The sequence below is a fragment of the Tupaia chinensis genome, unplaced genomic scaffold (assembly GCF_000334495.1).
Source record: "Tupaia chinensis unplaced genomic scaffold, TupChi_1.0 Scaffold000101_1, whole genome shotgun sequence".
Taxonomy (NCBI): domain Eukaryota; kingdom Metazoa; phylum Chordata; class Mammalia; order Scandentia; family Tupaiidae; genus Tupaia; species Tupaia belangeri.
In genome coordinates this window covers 3,858,332-3,862,724 of record NW_006159565.1, presented here as the reverse complement: position 1 = coordinate 3,862,724, position 4,393 = coordinate 3,858,332, and the positions used below count along the sequence as shown (strand labels likewise).

General features: G+C 45.3%; 1 protein-coding gene across 1 annotated transcript in view; it reads left to right on the top strand.

Annotated features, from left to right (window-relative positions):
- PCSK2 (proprotein convertase subtilisin/kexin type 2) overlaps nucleotides 1–4,393 on the top strand; it is a 317,851-nt gene that overhangs the window by 283,776 nt on the left and 29,682 nt on the right. The gene's annotated exons all lie outside the window — the stretch shown is intronic.

Here is a 4,393-nt window from a genome sequence, read left to right as displayed (position 1 = left end):
TGACAGGATTCAAAGAGAAGCTAGACACTTCATTTCATCTAAATGCACTTGATGTTTAAAAAAATAAATAAATAAAAGGAAGGGCACGAGGCTTCAATCCCAAAGTCAACACTCCAGACAAGTCTGAGTGCCATTCCACTTACCAAGTATGTGCCTTAGGATCAGGGTGGGAAACCCAGCCCACACCCACCCTCTGCAGGCCCAGATCCCTCCACAGTGCAGGCTCCTGGGCTGTCACCTCTCTCTGCCCTCCACTCAGTCTCCCTGGCATCATTTGGGTTTGGGCTCCTTTTTTCACTTGTGCCTGGATAGAGTTCCCTCTGTTGAGGCCTAGCACGCCAGTAAGCAGGATCTTCAAAAAGCGCGTGGAAAATCCATATAATGAAAAATCTATGCTTGGGGAACCAGCAGTTAGAATAATGGCTATGCCGCTGGACTCCCACGTAATCGACCGCAGTTCACATCTCGGACCTGGTGGCTTAAAACTCACACTGGGCGCGTGTGCGTGCGTGCCCAAGATCCTGAGAGGAGAATGGAGGAGAAGGGACTGCAGCATGGCCATCCCCCCTGGGGGGTGATTTCTCGCTTTCTGTCTCTCTGTCTCTGTCTGTCTGGTGAGCGCACGCGCTCTATAGCGAAAAAACCTCTCCAAAAAAATAAAATCTATGCTTGGATTTCAAAATTTTTGCACCAAAATAAACTTGAACTTTAATTCCACTCTTCACACACTTTTTTTTTTTTTTAATTTGCTATAGAGCACAAACATTCACCAGAAACAAGAGAGAGAAAACAAGAAAGCACTCCCAGAGGAATAGTCATGTCACAATCCCCTCTCCTCCATCCTCCTTTCAGGATTTTGGGCATGTATACACATGTGCCCAGAATGTTTTTCAAGCCACCAGGTCTGGGACTCTGACTACACAGTTGACTACATGGAATCCAGCCATCTTAATCACTATACCACCTGTTAGCCCTTCACAAATTTTTCACAGTCCCTCTTACTTAACTGAATTCTGATTGCTACAGTATATTTACTGGAATCATGTTAAATTTATAAATTAACATAAGGAAAATTGACCTCTCTGTAACACTGTCTTTCTATCCAAGCTCACAGTGTGTTTCTTACCATTGGATTGAGTCTTCATATTTATTTAGGACTTAGTTTTTTCTTCTTGTTGCTTGTTTTTCTTTCTTTCTTTTTTTTTAAGAGATATTTTTGCTATAGGACACGTGTGCTTGCCAGAGACACAAGAGAGAGACAGAGAGACAGAAAGGGAGAAATAACCCCCCCAGTGGGATGGTCACACTACAATCCCTTCTCCTCCATTCTCCTCTTGGGATCTTGGGCACACACACATATGCGCCCAGTGTGTTTTAAGTAACCAGGGACAGGACTAAAACCACAATTGACTATGTGGGACTCCAGTGACATAACCATTACAGCATCTGCTGGTCCTGTTACTTATTTTTCATTTGTTGAGTGTCTTCCTAAGTACTTTACTCTCTGGGAGGCTGGTAGAAACGTGTTTCCCATAGGGTTGCTGCCGAGCATTAGTAGGTTAATGTACAAAGTGCATAGAGTCGTCCCCCCACGCAGGAAGTGCCATGGAAACACCTGCTATGCCTCCTGTCCTCGGTCTCTGTCATTGCCTCCTCTACCTGATTATTGTGCTGTGGGTCACAGTTGCTCTGTCTTCGGTTCTGCCCAGGTTATGTTCAGGCAAAGTGGGACAGAACTGGATCATAGGGCATCATTTAACAGGAAAATGTGGCACATCAGTAATAGCCCCTTCCAGCCGGCTGCGGGGTGCAGCAGTACACAAGGCTCTGGGATGCTGAAGTCATATGAGAAGACCTCGGCCTCATGTCCCAAGTCTCCCTGTGTGTGCCAGGTGCCTGCGTGCACCTGAGATCCTGGCTGGCTGAGGCTGGGGGCAGATGACAATGAGACGACCTCTCTGGAAGTATCTGTTTCCCTCTCTCTCTTCTCTGTCTCTCTCTCTCTTTGAAGAAATGAGTAACTACATTTAAAAAAGAAGAAGGAGAAGAAGAAGACGATGACAAAACTGTCCCTTCCCATAACCAGCTCTCGGCCCTCCTACAGATGCTTTTCCCCCACTCAGTTCTACCCCACAGCTAGGATTTTCTCCTCACTGACCCATCTTCCCCAGACACTAGGGACTATTGGCATTTAAACCAATCACTAAAAGTAAAGATGTAATTATTATTGCCTCATACATTCCATCTGGCTTAAGAAAATGAAATTTAATATATCTTGAACATGATCCAGCCTCTGTGGTGCGGTGAGTAGCATACTGAACTGCAGAGCTGGAAGAAATGTGACTGGAAACTGTTGGTGCCTCTCTTTCCCATATGCACGAGCTCTCTATTATTAATTAAATGTGTGTGTGTGTGTGTGTGTGTATTTCTATAAAATGAAGTATTCTTGTGGACAATTCTTATAGTCCAGCACAAAACTAATGCTTGCCACTTACAGTGCAGAAACAGGCTGGCAGCTCCTCTCTGTACCAGGGAGCTAGGCTGCCTAACAAATCTTCTCAAAATTCAGTCATTTAAAATAGCAGCAATTTAATTTTGCTTGAGTCTACAGGTTAGCTGAATTATTCAGCCAGTCCTGGCCAGCCTTGGTCATTTAAGCTGGTCTCATCATGCATCTGTGGTCATCTGGAAGATGACCTAGAGACTGACTGGTCTAGGATGGACTGCTCCTTGTGTCTGGCAGTTGTTTGCTGACATCTGGGTCAGTGCATTTGGCTGTGTGGCTATGCCATGTGCCACTCATCTACCATCAGGCTAACCCAGGTTTATTCCCATGGTGCAATGGAGATCTGAAACAGAGCAGTGCATAGGGTTTCTTAAGACATGCTTGGAACCGATACGGAAAATCTTTCCACCACATTCTGTTGGCCAAGGCAAAACATGTGAACAGCTTAAATTCAAGGGAGTGGGAAATAAACCCCTCCTCTTGATAAATGGGGCTTCTTAGTCATATTGCAATGGGTGTGAATACAGGGAATTGTGAAAAATAAGAATCATAGAGGCCAGCAGGTGGCGTGGTAGTTAATGTGCTGGACTCCTATATGGCTGACCATGGTTCTAGTCCTGGACTCAGCAGCCTGAAAATCATGCTGGGCACATGTGTGTGTATTAAAAATCCAGAGAGGAGGATAAATGAGAAGAGATTGTGGCATGGCCATCCCCCAGGGAAGTAATTTCTCACTTTCCCTCACTCTGTCTCTCTCCAGCAAGTACACACGCCCTATGGCAACAGCCTTCTTTAAGAGAAAAAAAAAAAAAAGTCATAATCAATCTACCACACTCCCTTCACCAAGGTGAGAATGCTTTTAGCACTGGTTTCCTTTTATCAAGATTGCTTTGTCTCACTAGCAGCCACCCCATTTCTCTCTGTGTCCTTCTTCCTGAGAGCATTTGCTTGTTTTGATGATATTTTCCAGAATAGATTTACCAAGATTCAGAGGACAATCCCCAGCTAGTGGTTAAATAAATATTTGTTGATGTATCTACTCAATCAATCACAGGCTAATTAACTGCCAGTCCTGTAAAGAGTCATTGAAAATGTCACATCTCATTGTCAGGAGGCAGAGAAGCCTTGGAGGTAATCCAGGTATCTCTCTTCTGGCATCTCTATCCTCAACTTCTGCATCAGGACCATGGACACCAGCTGGTCACACAGGGATAGACCTTCTTTGTCAATGTCTCCTCTTTGTTTTCTTGCTCTAGAGGGTCACTGAGCTGCCCTGGGCAGGCTGTGGAGTGGGTGGATGTTTTACACCTGCTCTCACCTCCCACAGTACATGTCTGCTCTCCTCTCTGCTTACCCAGCACACAGGTGAAGTCAAAGTAGCCCCAAGTTCTACCACCTCAGGGATGAGAAGAGAAGGGCCCAATCCTAGGTTGTTAAGGCGGAGAGGAGAACAGGGCATAGAAGACAATGAAAAGACAAAGAAAAGGCAAAAACACTAAGAACATAGGGACCAGCAGGTGGTGTGGTGGTTAAAGGTGCTGGATTCCCACATGGTCAACTGCGATTTGAGTCCTGGACCTGGTGGCTTGCTTTCTCCCTTTCTCTCTCTGTTTCTCTCTGGTCAAATTAAAAAATAATAATAACAAATGGAAAGAATAAATAAATAATTCTCAAAAGAGGAACCAGCAGTTGGCATAATGGCTATGTCACTGGACTCCCATGTAATCAACCACAGTTCGAGTCCCAGACCCAGTGGCTTAAACTCATGCCGGGCGTGTGTGTGTGTGTGTCCAAGATCCCAAGAGGAGAATGGAGGAGAAGGGATTGCAGCATGGCCATCCCCTCTGGGGGGTGATTTCTCGCCTTCTGTCTCTCTGTCTCTCTCTG